This window comes from Hirundo rustica, chromosome 5 (assembly GCF_015227805.2).
Source record: "Hirundo rustica isolate bHirRus1 chromosome 5, bHirRus1.pri.v3, whole genome shotgun sequence".
In the NCBI taxonomy this organism is placed as follows: domain Eukaryota; kingdom Metazoa; phylum Chordata; class Aves; order Passeriformes; family Hirundinidae; genus Hirundo; species Hirundo rustica.
Window position 1 is genome coordinate 47,041,062 of NC_053454.1, and position 27,561 is coordinate 47,068,622.

Consider the following 27,561-nt stretch of genomic DNA (forward strand, 5'->3'; position numbering starts at 1 on the left):
TGGATACACTTCAGGGTTTGGCCCAAGGATGAAGATGGGGTCAGTTCAGATTTCTTTGAGCTGCCAGAACTGCCCAAATGGAGCTGATCGGGGTTTTAGTTTTTATCAATAGATATAACCAAGAGTCAGCAGGCTTCGGGGTTGGGAGATGAGAGATAGGTGAGAGGTCATGGTGAGATACCTGATGTGGTTCTGTCTGATCGTGTTTCTCACTTTTGCTTGTGTTGTCCAGCTGAGAGTACTGGTGAGCTTGAAGAGTGAGGTGGGTAAAACAGCTGGTCCAGCTGAGCAACCATGTCAGATCCCATCCCTGTTCTTTTATATTTCGATCATATGAAGTTTTATGTTTTACTAAAAAATAAAGCTGGATCAGTTTCACTGTCTGATTTACTGAACATTGGCACAGGCCAACGTTTCACTGTCTGACTTACCAAACATTGACTCCCGGAAGCTGGAGTGTGCAGGAAAATAACGTTCAGGCAGGAAAAGAAGAAAGAGCAATGACTGACTTAATGGTGTTGGATGTATTCTCAGTGTTTTAATAGAGTTGCTAACGTCTCCCGATGCTCCATCAGCTTTCCCTTTTTACAGGTGAGAATCTCAGTAACTTCTCATAAGTAATTTACATTTGGGTTTATTAAATTTGGTTTTGTCATATAGTTTTGCACAGACTGCAGTCAGAAGAGGTTTCTCTTCAATCCTCATAAATACTTTGCTCACCGAGTATTTTTGATCTGAATCTCTTGCTTGTGGCTATATTGACTTACTGAATGGTTTATTTCATTTAGCATGACAAGATAATTATTATGTTAGCAAAAAGGGAAGTTTAATGGTCCCTGTTTAGTTGGAGAACTATTGTATCTCTTACTAATTATGCTGTCTGACTGCTGGGGTTTGGAAATGTCATCTGCGTTCCATGAATCTTCCATTCATAATAGTAAATACTAATAGCAGTTACTTCAGAAGGATGTTGCATTGCTAAATTCATGTTAGTAAATTATTCTGAATTCCTAAGATGCCTAATTGTCTAATGCAACAATTAATGTTGCTAATGTTAAGTATCCTCCAATTTCTGTATTACATATTCATATCCTTTAACAAGGGAATGAAGCAGAATGCAATGCTCATGGATGTTTTTAAGTTCTTCATTGGAGCTAATGTCTTATTAATAGCCTGGAAAAACTTCTCTGCAAATATGAGATGTAGCTCTTTCTCCTGCTTCTTTTGAAATCTAAAGACTCTACAAAGCAGCTGTTACTTCTTCATAAAGAGTTTCTGGGATGAATTTGCAGATTTACTCATGTATTATCTTGGGGTAGTCCTAGAGATACTGTTTCATGAATATGTAGAGCATGTTTGCTATCTTCTTTTTTATGTTGTAGATTCCTGGCAAATTCCTAGTTTATTCAGCAAGTGGCTTTCTCTGCTATATTCTCCCTATATAACAAATGCTTGTTTCTTTGGCAACTCAGACTTCTTTATTGACAGGAAATGAGTCTGCACTGCAGCATTATTGTGCTTTGAAAGCATTAAAGCACATTTTCAGTTATTCTGTTCTGTTACAATGAATACTGAATTTTATTTTTTTTTTATAATTTTCTGACACCAGATTTCTCTCTATCATTCATAATTTTGCTTGCTGCACCACAGATAATCTTCTGTTCAATTAGCTCCCTCCCTCATTCTTTATAAACACAAATGCTAAGTGTTTTACACAGCGATCTTTAGAACTATGGACAGTTTTAACAGTTTTTTATCTTTTCTTCTGCTCCCTTCCGTTCTCCTGATCACATTATACTGATACATATTTCAGTTTCTTTCTCACTATTGTATTCTCACTGAAGATTTTCTAACGAAGTTGGAAATGAAATATCTCAAAAAGGCATTTTTAATTTGAAATGAGATGTAATCTAGGAAAAGAATGAGGCAATCTTGCAGTTGAGATAAAGCAGGACTTAGAAGAATCTGTGTATTACTATAGATAGTAGTTTGAGTGGCAGAAATGTCTAAATGAAATAAGAAACCCTTTAAAGTAAGCTTAACAGAGTTCAGGAGTGGGCAGGAGTGTCATTAATAAACTTATAAGAGAAAAATGAACAGAAATTTTCAGAATTCAAAATATTCATGGAATTGAAATGGGAATGTAAACTATGCACAGTAGTTTCTGGGGAAAGTACCAGTACTCATGAAAATAAAATTGTTGTCTAAAATTTTATTCAGTAGACTGCTGTAGAGCAGACCAAATATGTTATAGAATGATAAAAACCCCTGAGGGCATTATTAAAATTGGATTTTAAATAATAGTAGAAATTGTCCTTTTTTTTTTTTAAACACCAGTCAAACATAATGAAAGAAGAATCTGGAGTTCTGCTACAATGGATGTTTGCTTCTATGCTTATTTGGCACACTCAGTTCTTGGTAGATTCCTAAAAATTAATTCCATGAATAGTGCTGAAAAAAGCCCACCTGAGATATTGAGATAATACCAAAAGCCATTGTTTGTTGCTCAGGTGTATGGGAAAATTACAGATGGTACTGTTTACAAAGGCATCAAGAGAGCAGTACCAAAAGAATTATATGGTTTGAATACAAATGTCTTCTAACATTGTTAAATTGCAACATAACATGATTTCCAATACAAAAGACTGAAAGTTGTTATGCATTTTTGTAGCAGAAATCGTTTCATAAAACAGACTACCTGGGACAGCAATCTTCCAAAAGCAATTCTACAGATATTATGGTTTTTTTTAAAAAAAAAAAAAAAAAAAGTTAACTTGTTGGATGTAGGCAGGGAAAAACCCCCAACCCAGCAATATTGATCTTGATTGCAGCATGTCAATGTTTAATGTGATGCTGCAAGCACTAATAAAACTCAGGTTTTGGGCAGCTAGCCTCCACTTCCCTTCCATGTGAAAGCGTAAGTCTACTGTGTGATTTTTTGCGGTTTAATTGCCAGGGTTTGTGGGTGTGATTATGGGGCGATGTTTGAAAGTAGATGCCTCCTGACAGCCATGAATCTCATGCTATGCCTTCTTAGTGTAAAAAGGAAAAGTTAAGATCGTTACCTCATACAGTGAAGTGGACTTCCATTGCAAATTGAATCACTTTTGAATGGCCCAGTGATTCCAGATGTGAAATTTCTGTTTTCTATAACCTACTCACCTGACTTTTCAGCAAGGAGCTTTTGTACAAAGGAAATTTCTGTTGAATCTAGTCCCCCTCTGTCACAGGTAAATGCATCATTTAATTCTTTTCATTGATGGGATTTATTTTTTTTTTATTATTATTTTCTGTTGCTGTTATGCTTCTTCGCTCCTGTTATAAGCTTGTTACTTAGAGAACAAGAATAGCCAAACTCTCCATTCCCTTGGATGTCATAGTAGGAATGTTCAGGATGCAGCAAGTATGCCCTGTGTGCTGTTCAGAACATAGAGGGGAAGTTTGGCTCCTGCACTTCTGCACTGGAACCTCAAGAAAAATCAGTCAGGAAGTCTAAACTGCTGTAAATTATATAGATGCTTAACATAGCTACATTAATACTATTTTCAGATACAAAGATTCCCCTGTTCAATTTTGAATCTCATCTTTCATTTCAACATTAACGCCTTTATTCTACATTCCATTTCTCATTTTTGCCTTTATTATTTATTCACAGCCTTTACATTTCTATGATTAGCACAGGCTACAACATTGTCTTTCTTTTTATCTTGCTCATTTTTACTGCAGCAGTGAAATCCCCACTGATTAGACTGTAGCAAATTCTTCATCCTGTAGTAGTTTGCATAGCCCTTAAGGCAGACTTCGCTTTTTTACAACTCACTTATTCAGTCTTTTATTTTACAACTCACTTATTTCAGTCTATAGTGCATATAGATGCAGATAAGTTAGACCCCATCCACTCATTTGAGTTAGACACATCCTCTGAAAACAGAAAAATTTTTCAAATAATCCAAATTCTTTATGGTAAGGTGAGGGTATTTCCCCCTATTTTCTATTGGTGTAACTTAATTTCTTTCTGTTCTCATGATTCTCTTAGTTTTGTCTTTATTTTAGTTTCACCACATCCCATCTGTTACATGTTAGTGGAATTCATGGATTTAAAACAAAATTTAAATGAAATTTAAACAAAATTACATATGCTACTTCCTCCTCCCATTTCACATCAACATCACTCATTTTGTTGATCAAAAATGACTTCAAAACTCAAGTGTAAGTATATGTTGTACAAAAAGCAGACCCATTGGCTGGCCTGAAAATTCCAAGGCAGCTTCTGTGAAGTGATAGGGTAAAATATAAAACCTCCCTGTAAAAAGTACTATGTATAGGAATGTTACAGTAAAAAGTCTGACAAGCCTTATAATACCAAATGAGGTGAAAGTGGTGAGAATCATTAGAATGAAGATAAAAAGAGCATTAGGACTGGTAAAAAAAAAGAAAAAAAATAGTTAATTTAAAACAAATACGCTTGCTAGAGTGCCCACCAAAAGTACCAATTGGCTCAACCCTTTCCTGAGCAGACATTGCTTATCTCCAGGTCTAAATAGCCCACGATGAGGATATCTGGCTTCCCGGAAGGCTGTGTTGGGAACTTAGCTAAACTCCAGTCCACAATAAAGTGTGTAAATATGTAGCTTTCCCCCAAGTTCACAGGTGTTTTGTAAATATTCTTCTCCCACCCCCACACAGTCAGGAAACAAATTTCTAGATTTATCATTTCCTCCAAGTTATACCTGCATTATTTGTAGGAACTTTTCACATTGTTGTTGGAACTTTGCATCAAGGCAGTGTGTCAAAATTTATCAATATTCATATATATCATATATCCATTTAGAACAAAAGAGGTCCTTAGAAAAGTAGAATTTTTTGAAGGTGTTTTTTTAACCCAGGCAAAATCTGTGTGCTTGTCTCTTCTGTAGATAGCTGTGGGGTATTGTAAATTCCCAGCCTTGGTACAAGTGATGGTGAAATGCAGAAGTGGTAGGAAATAGAGAAATAAACTAGATTGGGGTAGAGGTGTACTCTGGATCATGCTGTACTGCTGGTACTTGCCCTGATGAGCATTGCTGATTAATCAGTTTGCTTTTGGAGGTTGTTTCCTTTGTGGAACAGATAATTTGCAAGAGTATGTAGGTGAAAATGCCAGGCCATAAACTGTTAATTGGTCCCTGCCCTACTTAATCTTTCTTTTGGCTTGCTAGGTCCTTGTCATCTGCCCCAAAATGAGGACTCTGCCAAGTCTGAGTTGGGGGAGACAGAAGTGCCCTAGAGCAGCTGAGCCTCTCCTTCAGTGAGAAGAGAATGACTTACGTATAAGTAATTTCTGCTTGACTAGAGCGAATTTACTTGTAATTAATTTATCCCCAAATCTTCCAAGGCAAAACTTACAGAAATATCTGAGACTGGCATACAGGATAGTGATGGCACAATGCATGAACAGAAAGCCTTTCTAAAACAGGTAACCTTGTTTCTAGGAACAAGGTATTTGAGGAGAAGTAGTAGTATACTTTGAAAACCGTCATATTAATTTACCTTTTCTTTCAGTGTAAAATGACCAGCTAAGACCATTGTTATATCTGATGCTTGTTCCTGCATAGTGTTAGAATGTTATGAATTAATTAGAATACCAGATATAAGTATTAGTGGTTTTTCTCAAGAAGAAAATGTTTCTTTCTGTGTGGAAACCTTTGGAATTTATTCTGATTTTCTGGGTTTTGTGTGTTTCACTAACCTCTGTATTTGTCTTGTATTGTTTCACGGAAATCAGTGTTAAAAAATACACACATATTTTCCAGATGCTCCCAGTCTGCTTTGCACAGAGCACCCCCTGATGTCAATAATTTGCTGAAAAAAGATTTTTAGAGAAAGGACATGAAACCACAAGTACAGAATTTATATTAGAGAGAAACTGGAGGTTTCTGATGTGTACTGATGATTTTTTTTACTGGGGAAGGTGGTTTTCCAGATATATGCCAGGTATGTGAATCAGTTTTCACAATAGTTTTCAGGTAAGTAAAAACAGAAAATAAGTAGTTACTTCTTCAAATACCAGCATACTATTTCCTTGTACAGCTATAGCCTGGTAGCGATAGTATTCATCTGAGAGATGTAGGTGTTGGGCTTTGCTTTAATGAATACTGAAGTGTTTTGCACAAAATGGAACACCTTTGACAGCACAGACTGAAAAATACTCTAAAGCTTTTAAATAGAATTCTGTATCTATCTAAAGTGTATGAATTGCAGTGAAAAAAAGGCATTTTCAATATTCTTGGTGTTGCTGTATCAAGCAGCAATGGTAGCATTGAGTAGGTTATCCACTGTGTCAAGCTCTGAAAGAAAAGCTAACTCCTGCCTTAGGAAGTAACTTACGGTAGGTATAGCTGTGGAGTCTTAAATAAGATGATAGTATTGACTATATCCATCCATACATATATAAACCAGGTTGACTTCAGCTTGAAGTACTCTTGTCGTATGCCTATGGTTCCTGCAATTAGTCTTGAACGTGTTGAACTTCCTTCAGCTTTTCTGAGTAAGCTTTGACAAATCACTTAATTCTTAATGGCTTTGTTCTTTGCATTTACTCCTTGCCAATAACCAGTGCAACTTCTCTTTGCCTATTGACACCTCTTATCATAGTGCTGTTTCTACTGCAGCCTTTCAAAATTTTAATGGTTCTATTTTTGTTTTCTCCATGTCTGATTAAACCTCAAAGTCATTGCCAGGATGATTGGGTCAAAATATTTATTATTATTTTTTCTATTAAAAATAGGGAATGTAAGTTCTCAGATCTCAGATTTTTATCTGGCTTTATTTGGCTTTCTTCTATGGAATACTCAAGTTTGTTTTGGAACCTGCAGTAGTAGTTAAATGACATTTAAGTAGTACAGAGACTTCGACCTTCAGTGAATGGTCTTCTGAATAAATGAGAACATATATGAGTGGAGGAAAAGATAAATAAAGTGCAATTTTCCTGCTTTTGCATAGTTTTCAGAGGAGAATATATGGTATTGGAGGCTAGACTAGTTTAGAAATATGACAATTTTGTTTCCTGGCAAGTATGTATGACTTTGAGGATGATGCCTACCTAATTTAAAGGGGCAGATTCTCTACTAAAACACAGGACATTCCAGTTTCAAGAAATGTCCTGTGGAATTAGTAAGAAAAAAAACTTATTTTTATTTTTACTGTTCCTGAGTTGTAAATTATGAACATCATGTCTAGATTTTTGACCAGCTGTTTTTCAGACATCAGTTCCTTGTTGCTGAAGAACTGTGAATGTTTTTTTTCTGCTAACAGAAGTAGTCTCTTAAGAAGATTTTCAGATAGATGTTGAGGTACCATACACATAAAGAGGCAATCCAAATATCACTTTACACATGTATAATATTGCTGTCATTCTGTTCCACTAAAATTTTGCAATGCCAAGAAGATGTAGATATATGATTAGGTCAGTACAGAAATTTACAGGACATGTCAAATTATGACAACAATTTCATTCATTAAAAATAAAGTGAATTTCAATTGCTTAGCAAAACTCGGATGATGAGTCAGTCATTCTAAATAAATTGTATTAGTAAAAAATAATTTAAAATCAAACAAGATGAAAGTGTGTCTGGGTTTTGCATAATGATTTGCAGCACACTGTTAACACCTGAATTATTTTCATTCTTCTATACTGATGAGTTTTTAACCATTTAACTTGGGAAAGGGAGTTTAATGATACAGCTGCATGCTATGTAACATCCGTCAATAATTGCCAGGCCTATAGAGCTGCTGCAGGTGGAGATCTTGCTGCAGTTCTTGGGAGATACGTGCCAGAAATTTTACCTGAAGGAATGTTTCATTGTCAGGCCCTAGCAAATGAATGACTGTGGCATTACCTCCCTCTTTCTTTTTAGTGCCCAGTGACCAAAAAAAAAAGTACCACAGGAGTGGTACCAGTAGAACATGAACAAGCATTGACAAGTTACAAGCAGTTCCAAAGAGATTTTACAGCTTAATAAAAAAGCTGCCTCTAAAAAGCCTCATAAACTGTGCTTGAGATGTATGCCTTATATAACAGAAAAGTTATGTGAGGTATTTATAATTGCTCTTGTGGTCAAAATCACATGGTTAATAACTTCTTATAATTCACAAAAAATATTTCCAATAATGTACCACCTCTGGCATTCATTCAAAGTTTGTTTATTCTTGCTTAACAGTGGTAGCAAAGACCATGTTGTGTGTTGTCACTATATCTAGAGTAAAAAAAATCCCGGTTATAGGTATATTTACAGATGAAAAAACCTTTTTTTGTGAAGAGGCACACCTAACTGATGTATAATACTTTTTCACAATGATAGTGTTATGAAATTTCACTCTTGATAATGCACATTCTTTACATTTCTCTCTAAAAACACTCATATTTTTGACTGGTGCATGGAAAATAAAGAATAAAAGTATTTCAGAAGGTTATAAGACCTGTTAAAGCACTAGGTATGAAATGGCTGTCACACTTCACTTTCACAACTTCAGACATAATTATTGGTGCTTAATGGTTGACAGGCTAGGGTCAATTTTTACAGTCTAAAGGTTAAGAGTGGATCATTGCAGTAATAAATACCTGTCACTAACAGCTTTCAAGTAATAAAAAGAATCCACTTGTATCTGGTCAGAGGGATAAAACCACATGAAAGTGGACCAATTAAATTACTTTAAAAGGATTTGTCAGGTTAGAGCTGCTGGATGCCACTATTTATCTCTTTTGAATAATATTTGTAACTAAAATTTGGCAACTATTGTCAGTGAGTATCAAATCAGAGATGAGGACAAAAGCAAGTATGAGGTTTTTATCTGCATTTTATTAGGCTACCTGTATTTATGAAGAGTGTATGTGGGACTTGGTAATAATCTGATCTTGTGCTGTTGAGGCAACAAAAAGTGTTCAGCAGTAGGTTATAAATCCAGCTCTCAACTCATCAGCAAACATATTTAGGATACTAACATTTTAATGTATTCAAACTTAAATGCCGTTACTGTAGGTTATATTTCTTTTGGTTTCTGTTGCCTTTCAGCTTTGGTACTGGAGATGCAAAAGACAAGTAGTATCTGACATCTTGATTAACCCTTAGGTAAGACACAATAAATCTTTCCAAGTTCCTAAACAGACAATAAGTCTGACAGCTGTTTTGTTTACTTTGCCATTTGGCTTAGTTCATGGTAGAAAGGTGGAAGGCAGGGATGAGGTGCCATTACCAGAGGTGAGTGAGAGCCAGCCTGCTGTCTGACAGGATGTTTCTGGCACTGGATCATCTCAATGTTTAGATCTAGGCTTTGAGTGCAACGTGTTGTGGCCAAAGTTGAGCTCAGTGACTTGTACTTCCTTCACACTCTTCCCTGCTCTTTCTTGCACAGGATCTGCACTATGGCACACGTCCTCCATGCCCACTCGACTTCTCATATGCCATCTCTCTCTGCCAGACTTCTGCTGGGCTGGAGACAATGCCTCTGCTCTCTCCCCAGACCAACGAAGCCAGAGTTCAGCCCTACTTGAATGTAGCTACAGGGAGGAACCTTATTTCCAGATTCCTCTGCTACTTTTTCAAGGATTAATTTATGTTATGGCCTTGAAGTGAACTCTGTTCTGCAGGAGCGGTACAGCTCCGTAAGCCCTGCTGTGCCTTCCCGTGTGCCCTTACTTAACTGTTGCTATTTTGGGCTCCTGTTGCCTACTACCCCTCTACAAAAAGAACTCTACAAATAGATAGAACAATCCCAAGAAAAAAAACCCCAACAGTAGAAAATTTCACAAAGCTTCCATCAGGGCTTTCCTACAGGTTACCTGCTCAGCATTTGGCTCTTAGAAACTGCCAATTCTGCCTTCTCACCAGAAGGAAATAAAAATGTTTTACTTCCCTGCTTGCAACAATTCTTTCATAATAAAAGCCCCTTCAATTTTAGGCAACAGGTTTAACTTTACTAGGCCATAAAAGGCACCTATGCCAGACCATTGTTCCCAGCTCAGTGCTACCATCCTTTTTACTTTCTCTTTTGTATCTTCAAAGGATGCAATCTTATTTGTGTCTCCTAACCAAAACCACATAGGACCCATAACCAAAGAGCTGCTGAGAGACCATTCACTTAGAGATAAGGCAGTGTTTCATCTGTTCAGCAAGCTGAACTGTCTCTCCCACACCCAGAGGCCGGGAGTTCTGAATCTGCTCTGTGCCTCAAACATGTCCTGAGCCGTTTCAAACCTTCTTTTAAAAATCAAACAACTTTTCTTTCTGCTAGGTTGTTTTTTTTTTTTCCTGACAAACGTTTCCAAACTTGTTTCCATAGCACTCTCTTCCCTTCAAAAGAAACTACTTGCCCTGTTTTTAAAGTAGCTGCATATTTCATAAGCAGGGTACGCTGGCTGTGCCACTATGACTTGATCTGAGCTTTCCCAAAGATTTTTGTTAAAATACTCTTCCATGCTTTGCATGCTACAAGAGTCCAGCCTGGGCAACTTTGTAAAAATGCTCTCAAAAGCTGTGTTTGTCATAAAGATCAAGCCTTTGTACACAAATGGGCAGGGAGTGCAAACCTTATGTTACAAATATTCAGCTGTCCAGTGCACATCAGCAGATAATTTATAGAGGCATATAACTGCAGAAATACATTAACCAGCATCAGTGTAGTCAAAGTGGAAATGTTTCTGCTGTTAAAGATTTCATGAATGTTGCTTTCCAAACTCGCATCAGATTTCCATAAAACTGTTCATTTGCTTTCTTCTTCTGGTACTGTGCTTTGAACTGTATATGCATTTGATTTATATAATTTCCATTGCTTTTGCATTGTTTATACTATGCTTTGTACTGGTTCTTACAGAGTTCTTAGGCTACGTACGCTGCCTCACAGCTCAGCAGACTTGTGGTTACAGCAATAAAAAGACCGCAAAGGTATTTTACATTAGTGCTAGTGTTGAAAAGATTGACTACTTGACAGGGTGTGTTTGAATTAAACACAGATTTTCACATCCCCTGTAATCAGAACAAAATTAAGAACCTTCCCAAGTCATGAATTTATCTAAAAGAAACCCCCAACATTGTCCCCTCCAAACTGTACTGTCTTGAATTGGTCCTGAAAAAGGCCCATATCTTAGGCGTTCCCCTCCTGGCTGACAGTGTTTTTTAGACACCCTGCTCTATATTCAAACCACTTCCATTTCAGAAAAGACTTAGAAGTGGAAGGCAGTGAAGGTTAAGCAGCACTCCCACAGTGGTGTGCCAGTGCTTCAGGTTCCCCTAAGGATTATAGTCTGCTCACCAGTACCCTCCCCAGGAAAAAAACCGCTTCTCGGTCAGCCCAAGCCCTTTCTTTGGCTGCTGAGCTGGAGTAATTCTCTTACCAACGATACTCAGAAGTAGTGCACAGAGGAAAGCTGTTGTTGCATTGAAGGTATCGAAATTTATCAGAAAACAAACCCCATTGCATTCCAACTGCTCCTCAGATATCAAGGGGCCTAGAAAGTTTCAAGAAAAGAATCTTTTTCTGTTAATCGAGAAAGTTTTGTTTATACAAAAGAAATGTAACTTTGGGATAGCAGCTCCATGCTTCTGGATTTAACAAAACCAATAGTTAAAATGTGAAGCAATCAGAGAAACAAAATAGAACTGAGACTCACGTGCACATGAATATTCAGTTTGAGCAATGAGAGCAGCATCACAGGAAACTGGGAAAAAGGGAAACTGGACAATGAAGGGGATGTAAAGGCACTGGTTTCTTCTGTGTGATAAATTTCAAACACAGAAAACCAGATATGTTTCTGTGCCAAAAGAAGAATTAAAGTTTGCAAATTACCCACAAGTACTATTGCTTTCCACTGGAGAAAATGAGTCCACAACCTTGAAATTAATGCACTGATGCACAGGCTGAGAGAAGATGTGTGCTCACAGTTGCTTACTCTCTCATGGGGTGGGAGACCTCAGGGCTTCTGCACAGCATAACTGAAGTGAAAGGTTTACACTAGGACCCATAAGATCTCAGGAAGAAACTGATAGGCAAGCGCCCCTTACCCAGGTGTTTCAGTCAATTAACATGGTGGTTGTTGAGGTATCCTGAGGGCAAGAAGCAGCTTTTTTGGTTAGCATTCTAACACGCATAATATCATATATATGTCATTTGTGTGTTTCCCTTATGTTGTGGTGTGGTTTATGTCAGTATTCCTCTACTTATATCTTCTGTTTTCCAGAGTTTTTCTATTTACTCGTGAACTGGATTTGACACTTCTCAATTTTGCCTTATATGTTCTTTCCTTCTGTAGTTAGGCTAGGTTTGTTGAAGAGTAGCTATTGTGATGTTTGTTCTGTTTATCTCACTCAGTGCTCTCCAGCTCTGTTACTGTTCTGTTCTGTGCATTTTTGGAATATATCAGTTACTTAGGGCTTATTTTCTCTTGATGGATAACTTGAATTAATGTTATATATGGCATATGCAGGATAACCAGGGTATCAAGCCATTGTGGGCATATGAAAGGCAAGTCGTGCTTGAAGTACCTGACCAATGATCAAGTAACCTGCTTAGTAGGTGATGGAGAGGCTGCATGTGTCATCTCTCTATCGTCTTCAGTAACACCTTTGACACTGTCTCCCACTGCGTTCTCCTGGAGAAACTGATGGCTCATGGCTTGGATGGGTGCACTGTTCACTTGGTGAAAAACTGTCCAGGCCCAGAGAGTGGTGGTCAATGGAAGTAAATCCAGTTGGCTGCCAGTCGCTTGTCGGGCTTCCCAGGAGTCATTACTGGGGTTTGTCCTGTTTAACGTCTTTATTGATGATTTGGATGAAGGTCTGATTGCAGGCAATATTAAGTGGGGCTGGAGGGCTAGAAGACCTCTCTTTACAAAGAGATCTGGAAAGGCTGGATTGATGGGCTGAGAACAACTGTGGAAGATTTAACAAGGTCAAGTGCCAGGTCATGGCCTTGGGTCACAATAACCCCATGCAGTGTTATAGGCTGGGGTAAGAGTGGCTGGAAAGTGGCCAAACAGAAGAGTGCCTGTGGGTGCTGGTGGTCAGCATCTGAGGCAGCTGTGCCCAGGTAGCCAAGAAGGCCAGTGACACCCTGGCCTGCATCAGCAATGGTGTGGCCATTAGGGCGGTAGAACTGTACTTGGCACTGGTGAGGCTGCACTTGGAATCCTGTGATCAGTTCTGGGTCTTTCACTGCAAGAAAGACATTGAGGTGCTGGAGCATGTCCAGTGAAGGACAACAGGGCTGATGAAGGATCTAGAAAACATTTCCTTTGAGGTGTGATTGAGGGAGCTGAGCTTGTTTAGCTTGCAGAAGAGGAGGGTTAAGGGGGCCATCATTGCTCTCTATAGCTGCCTTAAGGAAGTTGTAGCAAAGTGAGGTTGGTCTCTTCTGCCACAGTCATGTCTCAAGAGAAAAGATTAGAGGAAGTCTAACAGCCTCCAACAGAGGAGGAGGAGGTTAAGATTAGATATTAGAAAAAAATTGTTCACTGAAAGAGCGGTTTGGTGCTGGACTAAGCTGCCCAGGGAGGTGGTAGAATCACTGTGTCTGGAAGCGTTCAAATTTGTCTGGATGTGGCACTTGAGGGTATGATTTAGGAGTGATTATAGTGGTGCTGGGATGGTGGATGGATTGGATGAACTTGCAAGTTTCTTCTAGCCTTGATGACTCTGTGAAAAGGATTTGGATAATTATCCTTGAATAACAGTTCTTACAAACTACAGAATTGCCACAGTGGTTTATCTCAAACTGTTTTCAAAATGCATCATGTTAAACCAGATGTGGCACTTCTGTCATGGACCAAGAGTATTCACAGATGAATTATTTAGGGACTGGTGTTTTGGAAAAAGCTATTTTTCAGTAAGTATTTCTGAGAAGCTCACATGTGGAAAGGTTTTTCTGCTGATGTTCTTCACAATTCATTCATCACTCACAACATTTAGTGTAGCAGCAATCTGGAAGAAGAGGTGAAAAGAACCACAAATCTCACTTGATGTGCCATGTCAGTTGTTTTTGCTGCAAGCGGTTTAGCTGTTCCTTTATAGCCATTAAAAGTTTATTAAAATGCATGAGAGACATCCATTATAAACCAGAAAAAAGTCCATTAATATTACATATCAGTTAAGAGTTATATCTACACATTCCATCCCCCAAACACCTAAAAAAAGCATATTTAAATGCAGAAACTTAGAAATGTCAGGAGGATATTTTTATACCACGCTGAGTAATAGATTAAACTATTAAAAAGTGGATCAATAATGAGAACTTCTGCCTAGAAATCTGACGAGTTCCAAACAATGCTGGCATCACTCCAGGACATGATGATGTGGCTGACATTTCCTGACCTTGCATACTTTGAAGGCAAATTGTATGGCATTCCCACAATAGTTCTGGGAAGAATGAAAATAACCAATAAGTATTTGAAGGTTAATAACAATGAGGAAGAAAAATTCTTTACAAAAGACCCCAGTGGTTGAAATAGAGCTAACAGGATGATATTAAGGGAAAGGTGAAATGTAGATGTATCTTGACAAGAAATTCTTGTTTGTAAGTTACTTGGCTACATGTATTTAGATACAAAAGAATTTCTCAAGCAAAGTGGGGATATAACTTTCTCACTGGGATCTTTTCATGCTGGTCTATGTTCAGATATATTTGCATGCAGCAGTAACGTACTATCAACAGAGAGAGGATTGTTTATCTAGTTTACCCGTGGGGTCTTCTTGTTTCAGTTACATACTGTGAAATTGATGTAGAGTGAGTTTCACAGGTGTATAGAATACAAAGAAGTGAACAAGCAGAAACTGCTGTCATAAAACAATATCCGTTCCTGACTGCAGCTTTAAAGACGTTACTGTTTTCTTTGTAGTCAGCTCTAGCTGTGTTTTAGCTTTCCATCCCCATAGGAGACTTTTTTACTGCAGGATCCTCTCAAAATTAGGTATTTCTTTTCCAAGGTATGTGCGCTGTTAGTGCATCTGTGTAATTCTTGCAGTGCAGCTCAGCAGGCTTTTGCCAAGTAGTAGCTTTAAAGATAACTCCTTATTGGTCTTCTCTGGAAGCAATTGATTAGTAGCTTGGCTTTAAACAGAATATTTCTCAAAAGTATTTTCTCCTTAAATAGGCTTTTCATAGCTTATAACCATTTTCAGTCTCCTGTAAATTATAAGACATCTTTGGAGGGAAATTATTCTTATTCTATACCAGGCAGTTAATATGTGCTGATCTCAGCCAGCAGAGCCGAAGGTGCCTATGAAACATGCATTGCAATTAAAGATGAGTCATCATTTGTTTGTATTTATTCACTCATGTCTTAAAATTCGGATCCTAAAAGATTAAGAGGAAACAAATTAGATTTCAAAAATATTCATCTTTATGATAGCTTCTGAAATTTTACTGCAGAACTTAATCCTTCCTTGCAGGAAGAACCCAATTTTCAAGCACCCTCAGTTGTTGCAGCGCGGTATTTCATGTGGTATTCTCTAGCCAGAAGATATGAGTGCAATTTTTTGTGTAGATATGAATCTGCTACTGCAGAGTTTACCTGCTAGGTTGGGAAATGTTATTAACAACTTTCTCCGTTGGAAAATAAAACTTTAACAGAGCAACATGAGCCATAATATTAATCACTAGAAGCCTCCTCTATCTTTGAAAATGCTCTTGATTCTTCTACATATGGTATTAGATAAGCAGACACTGTGAACATGTGCAGAATAACTTAATATTACATTTGCAGTGCATCTGGAAATGTTTGGAATGCAACACATAAATTCTGCTTACAAATTAGATCCCAATCACATTTTTTCCTAATTTTTAAGATACTTTTACGTATATATCAGCCAGAAGAAAAGAACTAGCTGACGTAAAAAATTCCTGACAATTTTTTTTGCTACTGTTTGGTGTGTGAGTGGTGTCCTATTTCAGTAAGCAGTTTATCTAACAGTGTTTTTTGGTTTTGAATCAAGAAATAAAGACACCTTGGTCATGAAGAATTGTATAGTTTCTATATTCATGTTTAGAAAATCTACTAAATATGCTGTAGCAGATTTAACCTATCAGTTTCTGTGGTGTAGTATTACTACAGAGAGGAGAAGAAATATAGTCTTCCATGAAAACTAGAACATTTAGACTGCCAACTATTTTGTTATGATTGTAATGTCTGTATTAATTGAACCGGGAGATATCATTTCAGTAAAGGTGAAAGTCCTTCAGCTGCAACTTAAGAATGCACAGTTTCAACTTGTCACAGTTTAGGTGGGAAGGGAACATGCAGTTTGGGGCATACAGCTAGGGAATACTTATCACAGAAATTGCCTCCTCTGGAAATCTAGTACACATACGTTACACATCCCCCCATTCTTTTGCAACCTAAGGTTTGACAAGGCAAAAGAGCCTGAAATGAGTCCTGAAAATGGGCTTCACAGTGTTTCAATGCATGTAGACTGGAGACACCTGTGTGTAGAGATCTGTTTAGCATTGACATGTGTCTGGACTGTTGAATTATACAAGCAGAAACTTTGCTTTGTACTCAGATTTAAATCCTGAAACTAGTTCTGTCTAGAATAATACATAAAATGTAATGTTATCTCAGTTTTCTGTGGGCTTTAGGAAAAATTAGTGACAATTGGTCATCTGCTCCAAATTTATATGCATTTAATCAATGCATTTAATCTTTCTGTCCTCGCAACTACAAAGAAAGTCCTTTTAACTCTGCCTTTTGTATATTTCTGTAGATATTGCCACAATATATCTCCTGAAAATACATACTTAACTGCAGACAGTTTTAGAAATTTCCATAGGATTTTTTTTTTTTTTTTTACTTTCAGGCTTGGTTTAACATGTCTGAATTTTAAATTTTTCTGCTCTATGACTTTTAAATTAACTGTAAAAAACATGCATTAATAAATCCTTTTTTAACTCCTCTAGATAAGTAAAACTGATTTGAACTTATTTATTTTAGAACTCCAGAGTATTTCTAGTTAAATTTTAAATCTTGTATTTCATGTATTGCTTTATTTACATCAGACTTTTCAGTTCAACTGTCAGACACCCTTTATCCTGACCAAACAAAAATAATTTAAAATAGGACTATGTATGTTAAAGAGCATTAAATATTGGTTAAACTACAGCCCAAAGGCTTGTGTCTGTGAATGTGTAACAGAGTTAATTTGGCAATGAGTAATTTTGAAAATCTATGCAATGTACCCTGATTCCCAATGATTTTCAATAGGGGTCAGCTTCTTGTGCTCTGCAGATGTTGTAAAATTCTTTAAAGAATGTACCTGAATCTGTAATGGAGTATCATTGATTCACAAGGATGTTGCAGTGAACTTGAAAAATCAGCAAATCACTCACTGAGAGTCTGTGGCACAGAGTTAATATTTAGAAAGTATAGGCACCTATAACTGCGCCTAAGTTTTAAGACTTGGGCATTACTAGACAGAAATTGTTCACTAAAATATAGTAAAATTCAGGGTAATCTGAGGACTGATCACCTCAAATACTTTCCTCTTTCACCTGTTTTTATATCATGGTTTTACTAGCTCTGTAGTTTGAATAGATACAGCAACATATTTAAGCATCCTTCCAAAATCTGAATTAATTTTTCTCTACTGAGATATGGTTTGATGATAGTTTTTTCATAGTGTCAATAATTGCATTAAATCTTCTTCTGCTTCTGGATAAGAAGTAGCATTGGGAACAAAAAAAAAAAAAAGACTGCATGAGAATTGTTATCACAGAACTATGTAAAAGGAGAATAGAATGTAAGACCTGTATGTAGGCTGGAGGAATGCTGTAGAATGGAATCTCTGAGGAGACTGAGAACATATTAGAATCATGATGACTGAAATAAAATAGTAGTTAATCATTTTGTTAATAATGTTTAATGAATGAATTTTTTTTTTCTGAAAAATGTTTCATAAATTGTGGAAGCATAAGGCTTTTTTTTTTTTTTTTTTTTTTTTTTTTTTTTTTTTTTTTTTTTTTTTTTTTGGTCAAAAAGTCAAATTCTTTTTCGATCAAAAGTGCTGTAGTAAAAAAGAAAGTTTCCGAACTAGGAAATATTTGTGTGGCTCTTAGTGGTGAAAGGGAAAAGTGAAATAATCAGGAATGCCTCTGGAATATGAGCACTCTTGGAAGGGCCAGATTTGCTACTGAGTAGTATTGTGAATTATGCGTTGGGAAGGACTTGTTCCTAGGTTTATTGTGGAGTGAGGAAGTACAAGTGAAGTCTTCTGCAGGCCTTTTCTGACATACTCATCTGATGTTATGTTGCTGACAGGCCAAGCACTTTCCCTAGAGTAACTTTAGGGAGGAGGAACTGGGAAGCCACAGCAATGGTCAGATATTTTAGAGAAAGGCAGCTGATTGTGGTTTTAGCCTGTGAAAAAACTATTTTATCATCAGAAGCTGGATAAAGGCATGTCATCAATTGGGATAATTTTTATACTACACGATAGTTGTAAGAGTAGGTAACAAATCTCTGCCCTGTTGCATTTTTTTCATACGTAGTATGGCCTTCATAATTTTGTATATCATGTGATATAGTAAAACTAATTTCCAGTGAAATTATTAATTTCAAGGCTCTCTTTCAGGCTATTCTGGTTTTGTTTCTCCAGACTCGTTCACAGTCAGCTTTTTATAATGAGTTTTTCATCAGGATAGTACTGGTTTACTTTTTAGTACTCCTTCAGGGGTGAAACTGAGCTACTTAAACCAGCTTTTTGGTACCATAAGGGGTTGATGCTTGCCCTGATCAAAAGAAGAAGCTAAACCAAATATTTTTTCATAGCTCCCTTGCCTGGGTGTTTTTTTCTAGTGTTATTTGCTCTGTTTCATTTTAGTAGTAACAATTATGTCTTGGTCTATGTGGACAAAAAAATACAATCTGATGAATTTCCAACTGCAGACACAAAGTCCACCTGAATTTGATGCTAAATTTTGCAGAATTTTGGAAACAAAAGTTGAGGTCAAGAGCCTCAACATTTCTCATCAATCACCTCAATCTTCAGATACAAAGATTATTTTATACTGGAAGCTGCATGAACTGCTATATGAAATTTATAAAACTAGTTCCTGACCCAAAGAAGGAAGTTAGAAAGAAAACTTGCTGTATGTATCCCTTGATATGTTTCTCTGGGTCCACCAGACCTGTGCTATCATGCAACCAAATTCACAATCCCCCCCGAGCCAATCCTATCCCACAGTGTTTATGAATTGTTGCAATTTTTTCTTTGTAAAGAAACAAATGCCAGAAAACCAATTTCCCCCCCCTTTTTTTTTCTGTTTGGCAGGCAGCTGTCTTCAAACTTTTGGTACCTGTAGTGTTATTTTTATGCTCAAAATAGTCTCTAAAAATGGGTAAAAACAAAAAAAACCCCAAACCCCCCACCAAACAATTAAACAAATCTCAGCTTTTAGTTGACAGTCTTGTAGTTATTCCAGAGTTCCAGTTGCCACAACTGACAGTTGCTACTGGAATCTCCACTTCACTAAATAATGTGAAATTCTAGCTTGTCTGTGAAAATATAACCTAATTGAAAGGAGAGTAAACTGATGCCCAAAGTGGTTATCTCCCTGCTAATTTTATATGTTATATTTTGGTAAAGAAGAAGGGATTAAGAGAGTTCTGATTCACTGTCTTGAACACATAGTTGGCAGTGTTTAATAACAGAGCATGACACCCAAACAGTTTCCATATTTCTCTATGGATTCTGCTAAAAGTTTGTGCAATGGAATATTTTTCCAGATGAAATTGCTGCCTAACCAAAATTAAATTAGTGGGAGGAATTGTGCTTACTTTCACAAACAAGCACTTTGCCTGATTTCCTTACTTGATTTGGGTTTATCAGCAAATCATCATTATTAATTAATTTCCTCTTTTTTGAATAGGTTCTAATCATACTCTAATTTAATAATTTTCTTTTCATCTTGAAAAAATATGTAGCATTCAGGCAGAGACCATCTCTGACTCAACCAATGTTAAAAAAAAAGACATTGCTACATTTGTACTTGGTACACGTGGGGTAACACTTTTAGGCTATTGAGAATATGGAATAATTTTAAGCTGTATTTGTGATGTATAAGGAAGCCCCTACTTTCTTATTTCACCTTCAGTCTGCAATAAAGCATATATTAAAGAAGAGGTAAGCAATTCATAGCTCAGTTAAAGCTCTATGTTTCTTATGTTTTAGTAGGGATTGACAAGATACCTGAATTAATGATAGAATCATGGGATGGTTTGTGTTGGAATTAAGGGCATGGATTCTGATGGCATAGTCATGCACATGACTCAAAGAACAGAAGGCTTGAGTGTAGCACAAAAGATTAATATGACATTTCTACCATTTAAAAGAGCTGTGGGTCTTTAGAATATCATCATCTCAGCCTAAGAGACCAGAAGAGACATTCAGTGTATGCTGCTTTTAATACTTTTTTTTTGTGTTGAAGTAGATTCATAGAGCTGTCTTAGTGTGTTTTAACTTTCCTGCCTACTAAACAGATTTTCTGAAATAAATACATATTATTGAATTACCTTGTATTTAGACATAATGTAGCAAAAGAGAGGATGTAGTCAAAATTTCATCACAAGACTGTGATGACTCTGAGTTAGATAATGATATAATAAGATTTATTTTAATATTGAAAATTGAGATATTTAATAGCTGCTGCTTATAAGAGGATCAAGAATGTTATTACAACTGTTAAAGGTAATGAGCCAGAATTTCTTGTCAGTATTGTAGCCAATCTCCAGCAACCCCTGAAAGATGCTGAATTTCTGTAGCATATTTTATCTCAGGGGAACTGTGAAATGTGCTCACACTGTCATCTAATGAGATAAACAAAATTGAAAGTAATGTAACCAAGTCTTTACTCCTGCCTGCATCCTTTCCTCCTTCTCTGGTTTTTGAACTGTTTTCTACAACTGCTAATTTTTCTTATATATCTGGGGAAAAATGTAGAATCAATCAATGTATTTCAGGAAGGAAATAGAGTATATATCACTGAGTTACAGGTATAACAATATTGAATATTTTTTTCAATAATAAGATTCAGTTTGGAAATTTTAAACTTGGAAAATCCTGACTAGGCTTATGAAAAAAATAATCTGCTATGTTATCATATTAGTTTTTCATTTAATTAGATGTGTTAAGACTGGGGTGGTTAGTGAGCTGACTATGTTCCAAGTGCCAGAAAGAAAAATTGCATTGTAGTCTGATTGTAGATGCTGACAGTGAGATACTATTTTCTGTTCCCTACTGAGTTTGTGTGGCGATGGGAAGAGGGAGAAGAGAAAATCTGGCCAACTTTTGTAATGCTTTACTTTCTCTGTTTCTGTAACAGGCGCATTAAAATCCATGTTCCCAAACGTGCTCTCAGCATCCCCAAAGGCAGCTGCTGCTACTGCCTATTTCTGTAGTAGGTCTCCTTTGTCTTGCTGCCTGTTCCTGAACCTGCACACCACCAGTGCAAAGCCATCCCCACTGTTAATTGAAATCTCACAATTAAGTGTTTTGTTGCATGAGCACATCCAGAAGTCTGACCTCAGCTGTTAATGACAGCGCACTTATCAGAAGGGTTTTTTGAAACAGAGGTGGCAAAAATATTATACAAATGATTGATTGAAATATTTTTTGAATTTTATTCACCCCCTCACTATGAAATAATATATTTCCTTGTTTTTAATATTTTCATTGTGGAAAGGGTTTGATAGCTTAAATATTGAAGAATGTCCAAATATATGCTATACGCAATCAATGAATATCAATAGGCAAACATATTTCCTGTAAAACCTTGTGTTTAAAACTAGTGAAGGAGAACTACATAAGAATATTTTTGTTGAAAAGTAATTATTTTAAGACCAGTACCATAACGATACTAAAAGTATTTGACTTACCCAAAAATGGTGTTTAGTCTTTGACTGCGTTCTTGTATTTAATTTTCACTTTCATCTGGAAAATAGTTTTCATCACAACATATAATTGCCATTTTCCCTGGCTTTGCTCCATGGTGTAAACCATAAGCAACAGTTGAGCAGGGGCTTTTCTAATGGTGTCTGCAGAGGATTTGACTTTCCAGCAATGAGTATTTAAAATTATGATGAATTTTCACACTTTCAGGGGTTGATTGGTGATCTTTATGTCGATATTTTTTCCCAGCCTGTAGGAATGAATGTATGAATGTCCATAAATGGATATGTGCATATATATATGTATGAAGCCATGATGAAACTCTTGTTATATCAAAACTGCTTCATAGAATTTTGCATGATTTGATGAGTAAGTTTCTGTTGAACAAAAGCATAGCTAGTGAGCCATTACATAATAACTTTCAAATTGGGAGTAAATGTACCTACCTAGGTAATGGAAGAGAGTGAGTCAAGCCCTTGCTCTGCCAAAATGAAAGCAAAGGCATAAACCTGGAACTCTGCTTGAGGGGAGCTTCGTGTCTCAGTGAATGCTGAGAGGTAAGCTAATCCTGTTCTTTTCTAAGATTTCTTCACGAAGTAGGCTGACTTTTTACCCTTCTAGTACTCCAGTACATCACTCAGAGTGAACAGAACAGGGTGAACAGTGAGCAGAAGGGCTCGCTTCACGCTCAGTGGAAGCTGTGTAATTCCCCCAGACTGGCAGAGCAGGGTGAGCACCATAGGCCACTTCCAGGTGAGCCATCAGCACAGGCATCTCCACATCCTGATTCTCTGAGCAGCATGGAGGTCTTCTGTGTCTGGCCTTGAACTGGCAGAAGGGGATGCCTGAACGTGGATTTCCCACTGTATTATTCCAGCCTTCTCTGAATAATGGACTCTTTGGGTAAGAATCAAGGGAGAGAAGGAGAGTTCTTGAGCAAGATAAAGGATGTGTGCCTTAATGACTTCATTTTTCATGCTGGTGACGTACTGTAGGATGTTTTGAGGCAATAAAATTGTGTGACTGAGCATTGGAAAATATCAGAATAGAATATAATAATAATAAAAATAATTCAGTTAAATAAAGGGAACACTGGGAGAATGTAAACAAACAAACTTCCTGTTAGTTCAAAGACGTTCAGGACTAGGATTTGGCTTCTCATGGACTGCATAGATAAGAATTTAAGTGGCTGTTTTGTTGGTTTTGTCATGAAGTAGCTGGAGCAGTAAAGCAAAGCACTTTTGCATGTATAGAATGTGAACAAAGATTTTAAAAAATCATTAGGTAAGAAAAGAAGGCTGAAGCAAGAAGAAAGAAAATCCTGATTATTTAATATATATCAACTTTACTGTCACTTCACTGGAATATGACAAAACAAGATTATAACTGAAATAATTTTTTGAAGTGTAAATTTAGAGTAAGAGGAATCAAATGACCACTGTGTTGTACTGAGTTATCTATATGGAATTAAGCTGATTTTTGTGATGCACTTTTCTTTGCCAAATGGTTGTATATACTCAGATGCAATGATTCTTATGCTTAGAAATTTATAGTAACTGTTTTCTTTACTGTTTAGTTAGTGCTATTAACCAAGCTTTTCTGTTTGTCTTTGATTTTATTGCCCTTAAGCCAAAATCTCAGATCCTTTCAATTATATTTTAAAAGGATCTTGGAATATACATTTTTACTAGCTAAGCTTTAATTGATGCAATTGAACCAGTAACTCAGCCAAAATTTCTGTTGATTCACTAGAAAGAAGGATTTAATCTTTAAAATCAAAGTAAAGGTTTCAATAAAAAAATACCTGAGCAGGCCCAGAATTATTTATGTTCACAGCAATGATGAATTATATATAAAATGAAATCATTTGCTTCACATCAAGTACTTTATTTACAGTACCATTCTCAAAAATAAGTGCTTTTGCTTTAGAAAGAAAGCAGAGTAGATTATTATTATTATTATTATTATTTTTTTAAATGGAGTTAAACTCACAGCTATTACAGATAATGAGAAATTTGCAATTAATTTTGGTGACAAGTGAGTTAAGATGAAGAGAACTTGGAAATCCTTCTAATTTCAGGCCGAAAAACATCTATGCCAAAGTGGATGAATTGTGTCTGGTAAAGATGGAATAATTCAATAATTTAAGATACTGAGCTCTGTTTTCCTGTTCTGCAGTTCTGCCTGATTCTGTGAATACTTAGTCTCTAATAAGACTGTCAGAGCCCTAAATCTAATCTAATCTTAAGAAAGACTCCAAAAAAACCCTCACCAAATATCTGATGACAGGCTGGAGATAGATTTAAAGCGGGTTTTGAGCCACTTGTTTTCTTTTTGCAGATTTATCTACTAACAAAAATATTAGTATTTGTCTTTTCAAGCATCACAGACAGTGAAAATCTGAATATTTCTCAAATCTCTTTTTCAGCAGTTTTGTTTCTATCTTCACCTACCTTGTGGCTCCCTGTTGTCTTGAATCGATGTTTTTCAGAATAGGGGCTTCTTTCAGTCACTCCAATGCTTCTGTGTCTGGGCACGCTGATATGTAACAGTGGGAAGCTGTCATGGAAATGGCCAAAGCAGGAAGGAGGTCTGGGCTGCATTTTCAAAGATAACTTAAAAAATAAATCATCATTATGGGAAAATGAATATTCTCTTAAAAGCAGGGCTTATTTTTACCTAGACCTTTCCAGTACTTATCCCTGAGTCATATAAAGAGGAAGCATTAGAAAAATGGAGTAAGTAAACATTATGACTGTCAAAATAAGATGCATTTAGATGAAGAATCTTTAGAGGAGTAGATGGTATTACTTTATGTATTGAAATTGATTATATAGCCTTGTCAAATTACCATGAAGGGTTTATTTACATTTGGCTTATTTCCTAGGCAGCATAGTTGACTTCCTAGTACAGACAAAGCTTATTGAAATCTTTGTCATGGGTTTTTCATGTTGTAAAATTGCACAATTAAAAATAATAATTATATTTTCAGCAATCCATTCTTCATTTTACATTAAAAAAGACAATCAGCAAAAAACCTTTCAATATGATAGAAATCCCATTAAATGTTCAAGGAAAGAGGCTCTGATTTATTCCTTTACGTAAATAGGCACTGGAGGAAGAGACTTAAATTGTGCTCATTACTTCTCAGGGCAGAGGAAAAAATCAGTAAAACCACTAAAATTACCCAATTTTGAGGAGAAGAAAGCAGAAGACTGTGACCCTCTTTCCTAATTCTGTTTTTTCCTAATAATGAATCATTCTCCCATACATTCAGTCTTTTTTTTTTAAATCAGGGAAGTGATCATTTGCATCCATTGCAAAAATGAATGTCCAGTACTGGCTTGATTATAACTTAGTTCTGAAATGCAACTTAACTTATTAAATTATCTACATATTCCTAGTGATCTTGACTTGCTGGTTATTTTCTTGCATGAAGAAACTTGTGTGATGTCAGGGTTTTTATCAGAGGATTCTCCTATGGATAATAGCATCAGGTAGCAGTGGAAAGGCATACAGCAATACAAAGGGAGATAATATGGATTTTACAGGCCATAAGCAATGAGCTCTTTTGTGTTTGTCTTGGCTAGTGTGGGGAAGGTGAGAGGTGTTGCAAAAAAGCCCTTGACCTCCTTATGAGAATGAGGGGGAAAAAGTGGGAGCGAATCTATAAAACTGGATCATGAGTGAGAACTGGCTTGGAGAGCTTCCGTTGAGTAAATTAGACGGTGGTGAAAATCCAATGCATCCAGTCTTCTGCATGAGAATAAGTGGCTGAAGCACAGGAAAACAGTTTAGTCTGGGATAGTTGGGCTTTTTCTGCTTGACTATTTTTTGCAGTGTAACCTTTACCTCATTTTTCAGTCCATAGTCTGGAAAATTCTTACAGATCAAAGTCAGAACTTGCAAGAGCAGGTGGATTTTGGGCAGAAATTTTGCTAATTTGGAAAGAGAAGAAGGAAAAGCTTGGGGCAAAGCAAGAACATTGAATTATTACAAATCCTCCACTTTAATTTGCAGCAAATTGAAACAAAATTTTACATTTACTGTTATGCAAACTTTATGTTTAATAAATGCCAGTGAGATTCTAGATCATGATAGATACTTATGCTAAGAATGATGTCTCTGAAACCCCACACAGGGTAAATCATGTTCTTAAATGGCTTTATTTGATCAATAGGAAGTGATCTGTGTAACCATGTGAATTTCAGATGCTATGTTCACTTCTAATAGTAAAAAATAATCCTGTAAGAGGACAAGTAATTTCATGTAAAAAAGGAGATTCTTCTTTGCTACGTTATTTAATGAAGCTGAGGTCTGTGGAATACTAGGCAGCAACTAGTGCTGTTTCCTGCTTTGCCACTGTGGTGACATATTCTCCTTGAAGCACTGTTTTTGAGACTCCAGCAATTTTTTCCAAGATTTAAGTGGGAGTCAACTATTTAACCCTGTTTATAGGAAGATATCAATCTTACAGTAATTGGTATAGGTCTGAAATTATTTTAAAAAGAAAGTGTAATCAAATTGCAAGTTAAAAATTGTGTCCCATTATTAGTATTAATATATTTCTTTTCTGTGCAATGAGAGCTGTAGAGGTGAAGATACTGGAATAAATACTTTAGTGAGGCCTTTGTAAGAGCTTGAATGTATTTTCCAGGACAAAATCTCTTTCTTAAAGCGAGGGCAATTTTTTTAAAAAGATAATGTGTGGTGGGTTGACCCTGGCCAGTGACCACACAGCTGCCTGTTCATCTACCCCATGCACACCTATGCCAGCAGGACAGGGGAAAGGCTAGGAGGAGCAAAACTCATAAAACTCATGAGTTGAGATAAGGACAGTTTGAGTAAAGGAAAAAAGGGGGAAAAAACCAACAAGTGATGCAAAAGCAATCATTTACCACTCTGCACAAGCAGAGTCATACCCAGCCAGTCCATGGCTGGCTTCTGAAAGACAACCTGCCTTTCCCTTTCTTCTCCCACTACCCCAGTTCTACTGCTGAGCAAGTCATTATGTTGTATGGAATATCCCTTTCACCACTTTGGGTCAGCTAGCCTGGGTCTGTCCCCTCACAACCTTCTGCCTACTTCCAGCCTCCGGAAACTGCTACTGGTTCTAGTATAATAAACGTTGTCTTTGTGTTTTCCTCCAACTAATACTGTGAGTTTGAGGGACAGATGATTCAATGTCTGAAATCATACATAGACAAGCAAGCCAGAGAGTGTGTCAGTTGTTATTTTTCTCTGGACTCCCCTATAAAGCTATCCTCAGAGCCAATTGAAACAGAAATCTTGGACAGAGTTGCTTTTATTTCCCACCCATGTCGAGTTAGAACTCCTCATTCCTGCTGAAAGGGTTTTTTCCCCACCCATAATTCTTCTCATTTTCTTACTTGAAGTGGCAAAATGAATATCACTGTATAGTTTTCGAGCAACAAGTTTGTTTCATGTTACAACATCTCTTCTTCTCCAGTAATATGCTCTTTTATTTCCCAATAAAATATTTGGCTAAGGCTTTGAGTCAGGGGAGATGGACTGTCAGAAGTATTTGACTCTTTAACTTAGAGCCTTTGCATGTGTGAATGTGTCAGGAATTAATGTGTTCCATTTCTGGAGTCCCAGATGGGTTTTTTTTTAAGATTTACCAAGTATTGTAACA